Source organism: Carassius carassius, chromosome 11 (assembly GCF_963082965.1).
Source record: "Carassius carassius chromosome 11, fCarCar2.1, whole genome shotgun sequence".
NCBI classification, from domain to species: Eukaryota; Metazoa; Chordata; class Actinopteri; order Cypriniformes; family Cyprinidae; genus Carassius; species Carassius carassius.
This window is the reverse complement of record NC_081765.1, coordinates 29,499,190-29,514,144: the sequence shown is the minus strand read 5'-3', so window position 1 is coordinate 29,514,144 and position 14,955 is coordinate 29,499,190. Positions and strand designations below refer to the sequence as shown.

Genomic DNA, 14,955 nt, shown 5'->3' with positions numbered 1-14,955 from the left:
CCAAAAAGAAAAACCAGGGTATTACTTTATCTGAACATAATATATAATAAATAAAGATTATTATTATTATTATAGCATATTTAATACCATTCAAATGTCTTTAAGAAATTAATAAAAAATAATCCAAAAAAGTGTGATTTCCACAAAAACTATTAAGCAGCAAAACTGTTTTTAACATTTATAATAAGAAATGTTTCTTGAGCAGGAAAATAGCATATTAGAATGATTTCTGAAGGAATGCATGGCACTGAAAACTGGAGCAATGACTGCTGAAAATTTAGCTTTGCTGAGTTCAGAAATAAATTACACAGAATAAAAAAAAACTAAACTAGAAAACCATTTTATAAAATTGTAATTAAAATATTGTTTTTACTGCATTTTTTTAACAAGTAAATGTAACCTGGTGAGCAAAAGAGATTGCATAATCTTACCGAATATGCCACACAAGGACTTCTTCAAACAACTGAACCATAATGTCAATGATTCATGAATTACATTAAACAAAACAAATATTCTGAATAGATTCACAGAAATTTAGCTGAGGTCAGCAGACACTGATAAATCTGCCTTAACAGTCTCTCAACTGTTACATCACTGCAATGGTCATATACATATACATATAGTATATCACTAAGCACTTGTGCCTGCAGTTCTGATAAAGCCCTTGGAGAAACCCTACATATCAGCAACAGGCACAAAGCAACAGTTTGTTTGCACAAGTTTTAATTTGCTGCATCCTACCATCAGTCTTCTATCTTTTTTCATTTCACTGCATGTGAACAACCTCTGTGTTTGAGCGCGTTTCACTGCATATTCACTTACCTGCTATTAAAAAGCAGCGGATGTTGCTCCAATCTCTTACAGCCTTGAACAAGCTCTTCCTGCTGTGAGTCTCCACTTCCTCCTGAAACACAAATGGGAATAAAACATCAGGCCAAAGCTAAAGTGGTTCTCTCCGATCCTGATCCTAAGAGCAAATCAAAACTGAGAGGTCTCATGAGAGAAATGAGCACCATAAATGGAGAAATTCCCTCAAACTCAGATGTCACACATTGTATTCTTTATTTACACTTAAAAATCACTGTTTAAAGACCCCTGGGGAAGCTATAAGTAAGCTTCAGTTATTCCTTACAAGTAAAGACACACACACACACACACACTATATATATTATATATATATATATATATATGCACACACACACAATATATATATATATATATATATACACATACATACATATACATGCACACACTCACACACACACACACACATAGTATATACAAGATGACATGACATTACAGACACACAGGTATACATACTATAGCATTTAAAAGTTTGTTTGTTAATTTCTAAATGTTTTTGAAAGCTGCATTTACTTTATGTTTTTTAAAATCACAAATTTTTTGTTTTTGTTTTAAATGCTCCAAAACACATATTATTGATAAATATTATTACAATTTAAAATAGCTGATTTTTATTTGAATATCTTTTCAAATCAAATTATTCCAGTGACAGAAAAGCTGAATTTTCTTCAGTGTCACACGATCACATGCTGCTTCATATTTTTGTGGAGACCATGTAAAACTACCATTCTGAATTTTAGGGTGAATAAGGTTTAAAATAATAATAATAGTTTAATTTAACAAGGATGCACTAAAGTGATCACAAATTACACTGAAGATATTTACAATGTTACAAACGATTTATATTTCAAGACTCACACACATGCATTATTTTCAGGAAAACAGCTATTGTGTGTGTGTACGTATGCATGTATGTATATGCAGTATGTGTGTGTGTGTGTGTGCTCTTGTTTTTGTGACATATCAGGACACAACTCTGTATAATGACATGGGTATGACACAGCTATTACAAGGAGAGGGTGACTTATGAGGACATAACCCATGTCCCCATTTTACAAAACGCTTATAAACCATACAGAATGAGGTTTTTTTTTGAGAAAGTAAAAATGCACAAAGTTTCCTGTGAGGGTTAGGGTTGGTGAAGGGCGATACAATATACAGTTTGTACAGTATAAAAACCATTACACCTATGGGATGTCCCCACTTTTCACAAAAACAAACGTGTGTGTGTGTGCATGCGTGCGTGCCTGTGTGCATTGACGAGGTGGTGACGTTGGTTTCTTGATTATATTATATTAATCTTTAAATTCAAATTGAAACATCATCTAGCACAGGACTTCTTATCAAGCAGACTTACAGAAACATCAGGTGGCATCTTTCAAGTGGCACTAAATAGGGCATGTTTTGATCATTTTATCTCACTGATGTCACTGCATAAGCATCAAGGTTGAGTTCTTCCTGGCAATGGACTTCTCGGCATGAGATAGTGTTTTACAAAGCAGACTGCAATCTTTAAAGGCCCCTGACTGTAGTTCATAGTGAAAACGGCTTCACCCTGAGCATCTGCGTCATAAAGAAATGCTGTCAAAAGAGTGACTGCCCCTCTTTATCATAAATACAGAGTGCTAAGGAAAGAAAATTCAATAGAGGTTTCAAAATAGATGACATCACAGCCGCCCTGAAATCGAGGTCTAAAAATAGGAAGCATATCCCGCCAAAGGAGAGTGACAACATACTTCAATTAGGCAGCTTAGGGAAAAGAAAGACAGGTGTATGGAGACTGTAAATATACCTCCTTTCAGAAACATAACTTCCATCCGATGCCTTTTATTACCTGCTCTTTTTCACTAGCGGATGTTTTTTCTTAAATTAAGATCTATTATATGACCAGTTGTGTGGCAGTTTAATAGCAAAACTAGAGCTAGGCAATATTGAGGAAAAATATTGTTTTAATTTGAACCAAACGGTTTGTAGACAAACAGATTTCAATGCTGCTAAAATAGCACTATAATAATCATATTTATTTAAATAACAAATAATATAAAATTATACTTATATAAAATTATAGTTAAAAAGAAAACAATAATAAAATGAGTACCATGTTCTTTATTTTTTACCTTCCCATTGAAAACACCCATTAAAAAATTTAAAAGCTGTTAAATGTGATTTAATATCACACTGGCTCGGCTCGGTGTTCATCTTCAGTTCTCTCTTCACAGCAGTTCAGTCAGTGTACTGTTTGAGTGCATGCATTACTCCGGGATATTGGTTTGTTTGAACTCAGAGGGAGTGTCAGCCACATTAAAAAAGTTAACAGCTTAAGTCATTTGTGGATTAATGCTTATTAGAGATGTGAACCGTTTAAAACGATTCAGTTCGATTTGGTGAACTGAATGATTCGTTTGAGAACCGGATATCACAAACTGCTTTGTTTTGAACTCTCTCACACAACAGACACGGAAGAGAAGACAAAGCTGAATAAAGTCGTTGTTTTTGCTATTTTTGGACCAAAATGTATTTTCGATGGTTCAAGAAATTCTAACTGACCCTCTGATGTCACATGGACTACTTTGATGATGTTTTTCTTACCTTTCTGGACATGGACAGTATACCGTACACACAGCATCAATGGAGGGACTGAGAGCTCTTGGACTAAATCTAAAATATCTTAAACTGATAAACGGAGGTCTTACGGGTTTGAAACAACATGAGGGTAAGTTATTAATTACATAATTTTGCTATCTGGGTGAACTAACCCTTTAAAATCCCCAAACTGTTTACTTAAATATTAAATTAATAAATGACTTCAAAACAGGGGCGTTTGCGTTATGATGTGGTGAGCTGCTGTGGGCAAGAAAGTCCAGGGCTACTTTTTGGTCACAGTCCGCCCGTGAATTGCGCACCCCTATCCAAAAAGCACAACCAGTTGTATTAATAATGTTATCCTGAGTGTGAAGTGTTATGCAACATAGCGAAGCTAAACTTAAAAGGCTTGGTTTTCCACATAGACAACTTTTTGTGAAAACGTCAACTGAGAAAGGAAAGAATTGGTTTAGCAGCTGCCCTTCCCAAATTACTGCCCAATACTTCTCAGCAAGCGAATAATGGATGTGATAACAGAATGTCCATTTCTGGGTGAACTATTCCTTTAAATTTGAAATAGTAAATTACCCAGACCTACTCAACTCCATCTAAGTTAACATGGGGCACATTTCACCAGAGTTTCTACCTTTAGCATCCCTTTTAGACATTTGAGAGCAGTAGCAGAGTAATCTCAGACTGTGGTCAGCACTGACACTGTATTCACCCGTGTGGTCAGTCTGTCCTAAAAACCACAGAGTCTGCCATTCACATCAGCTCAGCAGAATGTGCTTTCGTCCTGAAATACTCTGCATGCTTCATAACAAAAAAAATTAAATAAATTGCTAATAACATCCAGCGAATCAGCAGTTTTTCCGGTCTTACACAGGAATGCATGAGATTGTGCAATTTAGTTCCCGCCTGACCGAATAAATATCTGATAATATAAATACTCCTGCAGTCAAATGCACTCTAAGTACAGCAGATGTATTAAAAATGTTTTCCCAGAAATAAAAATGAACTATGTGTGCTTGTGTGGTTTCCAGTCCCTTATTGTTAAAACAACAGCAAAATCTGCTTCAGATTCGACCAACTCCATCAACAAAAAAAAGGGTCGATGTCAGTCAGTTAGCTTCTTAACCCAACAGGCATCAATTGTGTGATGCATTTCAGGAGGTAAAATATGGGCGATGTCAGTACAGCTTTGTAGAGAAGACAGAATTGAGCTGTTACAGGCCTAATGAGTCCTAAACCACCAAAGAAGAGTAGCCGACTCAGCAGAAACACAGCCTGCAGTCGCCTGCTTAAAGGAAACAACGAGGTCCACAGCATCACTGCCTCTGCATACTAAAACAGCTCACACAATTACCACGCTCTCTCATGTGGCACTGTGAAAAGATCATCATCATCGTCCTCCTCATTAACGTAAACACCGTTGGCAATTTGCATTTAAACAAGTAATGCCTTTATCTGCTAATGATCCTTTTAAGAGAAGGCAATACAGACACACACAGGTCAACTATGAGATTCTGTGCTATTTGGCTTTTCATAATGCGTCGTTTCAGACTAGTGGAAAGAAAATATCCTAAATGTAATTTAAGTGTTTATTTTATTGCACAGTATCTATTAGCATATGTAGATGTTAATTTCAAAAAGTTTTCTCAAAAATCTCCACTTCCTATCTAAATTCTGAAGGTTTTTACAGAGGGGTTTGTTAAAAAAAAATATAACATCAGTCTTTTTGAGCTGTATTAAAATGAGCTGTACAAACTATTTTTATAATAATACACACACACATTATTTATTTATTTATTATTAATTATTATTATTATTGATTGATTGATTTGTTTGCGACTACCAGTCCTCATTCATAGCAACTGCAAAAAAAGTTTTAGGAACATTCTTCCAAAATAGAAAAAAAATCATACAGGTGTGAAACAGCGTGAGGGTGATTAAATGGTGACATTTTCATTTGTAAGTGAACTAACCCTTTAAAGGTAACAAACAGTCATCTGTTTCAAAGCACCTAAAACCTGTAAAGAAATCTGTTTTTTTTTTTCTGTAGCGGCACTCTGAGACGTCAGCACTCTACTCCAGCTAGAAAACCGTGCAGTCACCAAATCAATGGCCATCTCTCAAGCGACCTTATTAATATCGTCCAAACATGATTTATTATTTATTGCACATGAATGTCTACAAGGGTCTAGGGCTGTCTGATGGATATCTGGGTGACAGGAGCCCATTATTTCCAGCATGTCATATTGAATTCTGCAGGAGTGCACTCAAATTTTCCCAGAGCTGCAGGCCCGGAGCCAGGGGGACAGTTTCGGCTGGGCCGCCACAATTGCAAGGGGAAATCTGACAGGATCTCACTGTCAAAATTATATTTCAGTCAGATGTAAATGGTCCCCCTGCATGCTGCTAATGCATTTGTCTTTTTTCCCGCGGATGGAATGGGTAATCAATGACATCATGGCTGGGGGACAACGGCTTGGATTCACTGAGTGCTGATGACTGTTTGAGAAGCATCAAGCCTTTGATCTGTGCCTGAACCTTTGGTAATGAGGAAGATCAATTCTGATTGTTGTAGCTGATGATCTATGAGGCTGAGGGCAATTTCATATTCGTGCCAAGGCGGCCATTTGTGGCGTCTAATTGAGCATAGGCTTAATTAAAATTCATCTCGCTCAGGCTGTCTCTATTTTGGGGAGGATCAAGTAACAGCTCTGTCACCCAAATTGGCTTCAGCGAAAAGTCTGAACCTGTTAATCAGCAGGGGGAGCGATAATGTACCACCAGGAATGGGGGTCTTAAAAAGATCTGACAAACTCCACACTGAAGTAAACATGAGTCTGATTTAACAAGATAATGTCATTAAAGGGACCTAAAGTGATTTATTAAAAAGACACATGCCAAGATGTGTGGGACTGAGGATTTCACATAGAAAGGGAGCTAAAGCTGTGTGATTTGGATAACTCTGTGGTTTTGATTGTCACTTTATTTATCATTTTATTTATTTATTTATTTATTTTGCATTTAACCTTTTTATCTATTATTTTTATTATAATTGTTTACTTTTGTTTGATTTAAATGTTATTTATTGATGTAAAGGCAAACAGGGTGATATTAAGTATTAGGAGAACTTAATTTCTGAAGATAATAAACCTAAACGAAGAAGCTTCCAGAAGGAAGGAAATTAGCCACTTAAGCTCCACCCTCAGTTTTCTGACTAAATGAAACCCTCTCATGCCACCCTGGCTTAACAGCAAAAACATAAATTAAAATCAAATCAAATAAATGTAATCATGTACAAAGACTGAAAGAATCAACGAACAGATGACTACTACTAATAATATAATAGCTAAATAAAATTAGCATCAATAAATAACATTTAATAAATCAAACAAATGTAAACAATTATAATAAAAATAATACATAAAAAGGTTAAATCTAAATAAATAAATACATAAAATAAATAAATAAAGTCACAAACAATCAAAACAACACGCAAATAAAAATATAAACCAATAAATAATTTATAAATTAAAACAAACAAATAAAACTAATCAGTGAACAAATAAATAAATAGAACAAAACAACAAATAAATAAACCCATATATAAAAGCAAAATGGCATCACACCGAGTAAATCAGTCTGATCACAGTCAAATGGATTCTAAACATCATTTGTAAAGAAAAAGTGATTAGCCAGTGTCTCGTTCAGAAAGGCTCCACATTTGTAGACAACAGGGCAGCAAGCTTCCAACTGTGAAATGGAAATGACTAAAAAGAAACACTGGTGTTTTGTTTGAATGTGACGTATTATTCTCTTTAAGGAAAAAGGTGGCAGAGGAATAGAGGTGGTTCCTCTAAACTTCTTTTGCGTGATAACGTGCAATTACGTTAAGCATGGCACTCAGAATGAACCCTACCGAGACAAGCAGTCAGTTTTAATCCCTCCTTTAGAGTGGCAGCAAATTACATATTGCTAAGGATCAGTTACATTACGCAAACATAACAAGCTATTCTAGTAAATTATCTATGACCACAATGCAGTGTGCTTCCAAGCAGCCATTTAAGCTGCCTATGGAACCTTCAAACGTTAAAAACAATAACAAAGGCACCCATCAAACAATAACAGTCTGTCATAAAACACTTACATAAATACATAAATAGATTCATACATACTGTACATGCAAACATACATAAATTAATATTTTAATAAGAAAAAAATACTGCTGCTACTGAAATAACTAAAAACTATTTTAATATTGTCAAATAATATTATCAAATTAACTATATTATTAACTATTAGTAAACTATTAATAAATTAATAAATTAATACATTTACTAATTAATGAATAGTGACTCACTGACAAATTAGCCAAAAGTCAGTCATTTTCTTAACTTTATGGAAATGAGCAGCAACTACCAATGCAAGTGCAGACTGTGAGACACTAATGACACCAATTTAGGCTATTCAATCGCTGTCAGTGTGAGAGAGAAAAATGAGGTCTTGGCCTATCAGTGACTCAACACAACAGAAACGCTCACAAACTCATTACCGCAGATCATCTGAATAAGCATCTCATCCCTTAAGAGCCCATCATTTGCAGTCTGCAACTCCATTGATTCTCCGGCCTGGGCTTGACTGCTATGCTGTTTCTAGTATATGTTTATAGAGACCATCCCTGCTGCTCCAGTGATGGACATTACTGCAGTCTCACTGTCCAGGCAGAGCTTACCATCCTTGACATCAGCAGATGAATGAATTCATGGTGTAATCTACGAGCCTTCACCACTGAACAACTAAAATCTGACCTAAAGTGGGAGCGATGGGGTCCGGTGTTGTAAATGGATTGCAGAGTTGTGCTGTTGGTGTCGATAGCATGTGCTGTGCTGCAAACAAGAGGCCCTCTTCTCACATAACGATTCACTTATACTGCATCCAGGGCTGCCTGAAGCAGTACTCACTATTCCAGCATGGCACATTTTGAATAAATGAAAAGCATCAGCGTAATCTGGTGCTGATCTACCTTCGCACTGGGAGTTCAGACAGCGGACATGACTCTAGATGATCTGGATCTTCTCAAAAGTCCTGTCTTCCACGTGGCTCAGTTCTATTTTTTGGAAACCTGCACTTCTTTGAGCTGCTATTTCACATCTAAAAATCTCCTTAAACTATGAGAAGGTCAGACAGATTCTGTGGACTTGACTGGCTCTAAATTTAGAAATTAAGAAGAAATATAGAAACTACTACCACTCTATCAATTATAAAAAAAAATTATATTAAATAATAGTATAACAATATTAATGCTAATAGTTTGGGTACCCGGACAGGGGCGATTCTAGGATTTAGATTTTAGGGGGGCTTAGCCCCCAATAAGGGTATAATTAAAAAATATTATTTGACTATTAGGGTAGGGTGGTATGCTACTAACCTTACTGCAATTCACTATTCCATTGTATTCCCTGTATTTCATATATGGGAGTAGGAGTACTGACTGAGCCATATACAACACTGTAATAAAAAAATAATTATTGGATGTGACCACTAGAAAATAGGGATTGTCGATTTTTTTTTTTTTTTTTTTTTACAATGAAGACCTCCTGATTCATTCACTGTACAAACACACGCACACATGTTTCCAGTACAAACACAACATTTTATTGTTTGCATTTCTATGCTCACATACAAACCTCAGATAGGAATTTTTTCCTTTGACGATACCACTGCTTTTTCTTATAAAATGTACAGGGAAATTGGCAGACAATTAAAACAATGTCAGGGTTCAATGACTGAAATGAATCTTGGGAACACAGTGGTATTGTGTGTGTAAGAGGCTGTCTACGTTCTATTCTCACCTGACTGTTGCTCATTTGCAGACCTACTCCCACACGACAAGAAAAAATTTCGTATATCCATCTACAATGAAATATAAATTATTTTAGTTTTTAGCTTTTTAGCCTTTATAATCAACAATACGGCTGGATATTCATAAAGTCACCCCATGAAAATTGATGTCATTTTAAGTATTTTAACTAACCAGCTAATATTCATTAAGAATATAGACAAACCATGTATTAATGTAATTGTCTATTGGCAATATGATTAATCTGTTTTATTTATTTCTATTTATTAAAAATAACAACATGAATTATCAATTTGCCACTTCTATAAATCAAGTACAAATCTAGTATAAATAGTATAAATCAAGAAAATCAAAAATCCCTTTACTCTACGCTTACTCTAATTTATGTATCATGACACTCCTCCTGATTCATTATTACTTAATACAAAACTATATTTAATAATACAAAACAAAATAACTCCACATTCTCTCTCTGGGCCATCTAGTGCTTTCAGACAATGATGTGTGTCTTTAATCATTTCTGTGCATGGCTGCATAATGTAATGTCAAAATACATAATATGTCTGTAATTTTAAAAAGTAAATGAAAATAAATCATGATCGTTTTCTGAATCTAAAGTATGTTTTCATGGGTGTTAATCACTTCATTTTTGTAGGAATAAAAAACAACTATCACACAAGGGCTGAAGGTGAACGCAGTGAAACGTATTGGTATTGGATGAGAAACTGAGCCGTCCCGTGTGCTCCCAATGCTCCAGTAACATTACATTATGTAAACTGCAATGCTTTTATGACAAAGAACTGCACCGATGCAGATGTAATATCAATAAATGCACACACACACGACACACACCTTGGCTGAAGCCCCCCTAAAAAGGGCCTAGTGACGCCCCTGTACCCGGATTTCCATCTATCTCAAACGCAACTTGGAAGGCACTAACACTGACAGCTTTCTCCACAATAGACAGCTCAGACAGCTTTCTCCACAATACTGGATATTGGTACCATATATCAGTTTAGACAACTTTTACTGTCATCTAACATTTAACTGTAAAGTTCATCTTTAGAAATAATAATAAATTAATAACACTGTTAAATGACATTTTTAGAAAATCTGCAAGTATTCCTTATTTATACTGTACATCAGGGGTCGGCAAGTGAGATTGGCATCGGGCCCAAAAAAAATTACACGACTAGATAGCGGGGCAGGACATAGTCAAAGGATAATTTAAGAAATTAATTGATGAAAAATGCAACTAGAATTGCCTGTGACAGACTTCACTCCGCATCTAAAGTATCTAAGTTTGGTTGAAATATCACAGTTCTGATCATAATATATGATCATAATATATTTAAAAAATAATAATAATAAAAAAAAAATGTTTCAAAGTGGCTTATTGGAACCCTAGTGTGCAAACTTTTTTCCTATGACATGACAAGCTAATAAAATGGTAAAATTGCTGCTTTTTGCATTGCAAATTTTGTTTGCGATGAAAATGACAGTACGGTTTTGTCAGTTATTTTACCTACGGATCAATGCATTTCTTACAGATGTCTGCTCATTTGAAATCTGATACAGATGAAGTAGCACTGTCAGATAAAATTTTTGAATGCATTATTGAGAGAATGACTGCATGTGAATAAATGTTGTAGTTCTTGTTTAAATCACGCTTTCAGCTGAAAATATTCAGTATAGAAGGAACTTTCTTTGAAATTCCTTGAGAACTATAACTTCCCGCTCATGTCCATTGCCGTCATCATAGCCTTTACATTCTGATTTGAGTGATCCTTCTCTATCAAGTTAGCTAAATATGTTTAACATGTGAATTCTTGCTAAATATGCAGTTATATTACAGGTCGTTGGCATGAATTTTACTCGTGATGGAGCGGTGGTGGAGCTCTTGGAGCGAATGAAACCATGACACTTTATAAATATAAAAAAATACAATAATTACAAAAAAAACCCCACCCTAGTTCCAGTCAAAATCACACCGCTCCACTCCATGCTCTGTTCTGCTCACATATTTTGATTGTAAGGAATTGTTGCTGTCATGACAGATCTATTTTAAAACCAGCCGCTATCAAAATCACCCTGTTGCCGACCACTGCTGTACATTATAAAGTTGTGATGTTTAAACCGCTGTAGCGTTTAAAATTATTGAGTTTAGACATACAGAAGTGAAGAAGTGACCAAGTGTAAATAACACCTTGCTGGCAGCAGAAAGCAGTACAGAAAGTTCCACATATATTACGCAAATCTAATTTTACAAAGCTCTACACAATTTTCGTGACAACCTGCCTATGAGTGAATGCATAAAAAAAAAAAAAAACTATAAATCAACTAACACATTCCTGATAAGATATCTGTCATTTTAATGATCATCTGGAAAATCAAGACAAGACAAGTGAGGACAGGAATCTGGCTCTGTTTTGCTATACACAGCAGAGCTGATTTTGTTCTGCATAACAAGGGAGACACCCAAAGTTGACTCAACACTCTCCAATATACGAAAGAGCACAATTGCAAAAGATTTTACATTAGCACTATTAATAATCAAATGAAAATGTCAATCCTGGCTGATTAGTTGGTGCAAAGAAACCGGACATGAACGAGATGCATGTATATATTTTAGGGCTGGGCGATATATCTAACAATATGATCATGCGCATCTACTCAGTAAATCTGGTTCTGTGATTAGCGCTAAATCGCCATCACCTGCTTTTAAATGGAGTGGCATTTAATAGATTGAGCCGTAGATCACTAACAAGCTACACAATATCGCCTTCATTATCGCCTTGGATGAATACGCAATATGGACGCGATATATTTAAACCATGCATTTTATTAAATTTCTTGATACTTATGTTTTTGCTCTGAAATGGTATAAAATGGTGAATCTTTCAATCTAAGGAACAAAATTAAGAATATAAATTTTATATTTAAGAATATAAATATAAAACACATAATAACACATACAAATATCGGCATCGGACGATAAGTATTTCTGCTGGTCCGATGTGTTCGATGTGGCGCCACAGAGAGCGGTAATGCCTGAGCACAGTGCTCACTCTCTCTCTTGTTTACTGTCATTGTTAACAGTTCTGTCTAATACAGATAGAAGTCTGTCTAATAATCAGATATAATGGTTAAACAAAGGAATTCATGTATACAAAAAGTAATATAAAGATTGCTTTTATATTATTAGTAATAGAAAAGCAAACATAATAATACTTTCTTGTTTGGTGTCAACATTAAGCAAATATGCATTTATATAATTTTAACAAATCTTTGAATGACTAATGAACATTTAATTTCACAAACCTTGCAAACTCATTTGAATCCAGCTGTGAGATCTTGTGAATTGTGCATTTTTATCCAGCATGATCACGTGTTCTCTGTGACGGTCAGTCTGTGTGAATTGCTGACCCCTCAGAGGACCTCAGATGATGCTAACCCTGAATCAACAAACAGAACTAACAAATATTGCTACAAGTGTGACTGCATCATATAATAATTGCTGTTAATAATGTTCATTGTCTGGCTGACTACATCTTGTATTAATTTTTCTGAAAAATCCTGTCATACTCGCACAAACTGACAGTCACCACTTATAAGCTACTACTAAATATTGTAGAAACGTAATTTTCTGTAAAGTTGCTTTGTAATGATTTGTATTGTAAAAAGCGCTATACAAATATACTTGAATTGAATTGAATGCTTTAAACTTTAAACTTGTGATTTCAATTAATGCTTCCCTTTATGCATTTTCCCACTATTAATTATTGTCATTTTCACTGTGTTGTATGTAAAATGAATGTTACCCTTTCTGTATTTGAAAAATATGATTTCCAATAAACACAAACTTCCCAGAATACTTAGTGCTATGTTTGCTACAGTTAACTTCCTTTTTAATTTTATTTTATTAAAAATTTATTTATTTGTGGAAAATACTTTGTCATCTAAAGTGTTTATTTTACACATTTATTTTTTTATCCATTCCATCAAATGATTTCAAATTTCTTAAATATTAATAATAATAATTTAAAATAATCATATCGGCCTTTTATCGGCCCCCTGCTTTCCAAGATATCGGAATCGGCATCAGCTGTCAAAAAACAATATCGGTCGACCACTATTGATCAGCAGTGAACAACTTGACCCTGACTCAAAAACTGTAGCCTGTTTGTGTTGTTAACACCATGTCAAGAAGATGCTGTGAAAGAACATTTGTTTAATTTCCATTTCCGAAAGTTGAGACTGCAGAGAATCAGTGGTTTAAATTCACAGCAGTACAACCCCAATGTTTTTCTGTGTTCGCGTCATTTTCTGAAGGTTTCTTCTGTAATCTTGGGGAGCTCAACTATTGAAAGATGGATCAGTACCCAGTTTATTTGGACCAGCTGGCTCCACTGAATCACAACCTGTAAGTATGATAAATAATAGATGTTTATGTTTTCTATCAAGCATTCAAAATACAGAACTGAGGCAATGGCTGTATCGTTTCTGACACAAGTTGTACGCAGTAGACCAAATCACAACAGACTGGGACATCCGGCCAATCAGGGCAGAGTAGTCTCACAGAAAGGAGGGGCTTAGAGAGACTGAATCTTAGAACTGCTTCGAATGAATTCTTTAAGAATCACTGAAAAAAAAAAAACCTTGCATGTATGTAAACCTATTGTAGGAGACTCAGAAACAACATTAGGAACCTTAAAAATGGCATAATATGGGCACTCATGCGGATACATTTCACTAACAATTACAAATAAACAGCATAGATGTGTTCCAACACACACACAAAACATTTTATACATTTTAAAGGACCACTGCAGAGACCAGATTTGGAAACTGAACGGAGAGCTTGAATCAAATCACTGAACTTATTTGAATGAAATTACTACATTTTAAAAACAGTGTAGCTTAAATAAGAAACCCTACTTATTATTTTTAACACTCTTGAAGACTCTTAGAAGCATCCATCACAGTTAAATCACTATGATCTTTGTCTAAGTGCTAGCAACAAGATGCAGGGTAACTCCAGCAGCTCATACACACAGGCCCTGCCCTGTTCTCCTCTTGCCCAGAAAGTCCATCATCCCACCACAACCCACAGCTAAAGACGTCAATGCTGCCGGCAGCCAGCAATCTGCTAAAAACCAGGACAGTGCTCCATTTCTCGTTTTCTCCCATCCCCCTTCAGGATGAAAGGAGAGAGATTCTTAATGCAGAGCACCACGGGCTGTTACTATATCCAAGTCCATTTACCCTCAGGGATTCTGAATATGAAATGCTCCATAACACATAAGGCAGGACAACCATTATCAAATGCAACATCTTCCATAATGACCCACAAATGGAGACGGGCGGCCATGACACTCACAGAGGCCTCTATACTCAAACAAAGCAGCAAAGAATTGGATGAGAATGGAAGCAGGCATAACCTTTTCCCGCCACAGTGCACCGTAATGAACAAACTGAGGCTGTAACTCTTATTTAAGCTCAGGAGGACATGCAAGTATTATTACTGCTTTACTTAATCAGTTCATGATGGCAGAACTTAATTTCAACGACTTGGCCAAGATGAAAACCATCCCCAGTCGTACTAAAGTAAAGCCAGATGAAAGACGCTTTATTAAACG

The 14,955-nt window shown here is 35.4% G+C and overlaps 1 protein-coding gene across 1 annotated transcript in view; it reads right to left on the bottom strand.

The window, feature by feature from the left end:
• The window catches only part of adarb1b (adenosine deaminase RNA specific B1b), a 139,487-nt gene that overhangs the window by 90,323 nt on the left and 34,209 nt on the right, over nucleotides 1–14,955 (bottom strand). Inside the window, exon 2 of the mRNA XM_059562484.1 lies at nucleotides 823–904. The gene's annotated coding sequence lies outside the window, so the exon portion shown is untranslated. The remainder of the gene's footprint in view (nucleotides 1–822; nucleotides 905–14,955) is intronic.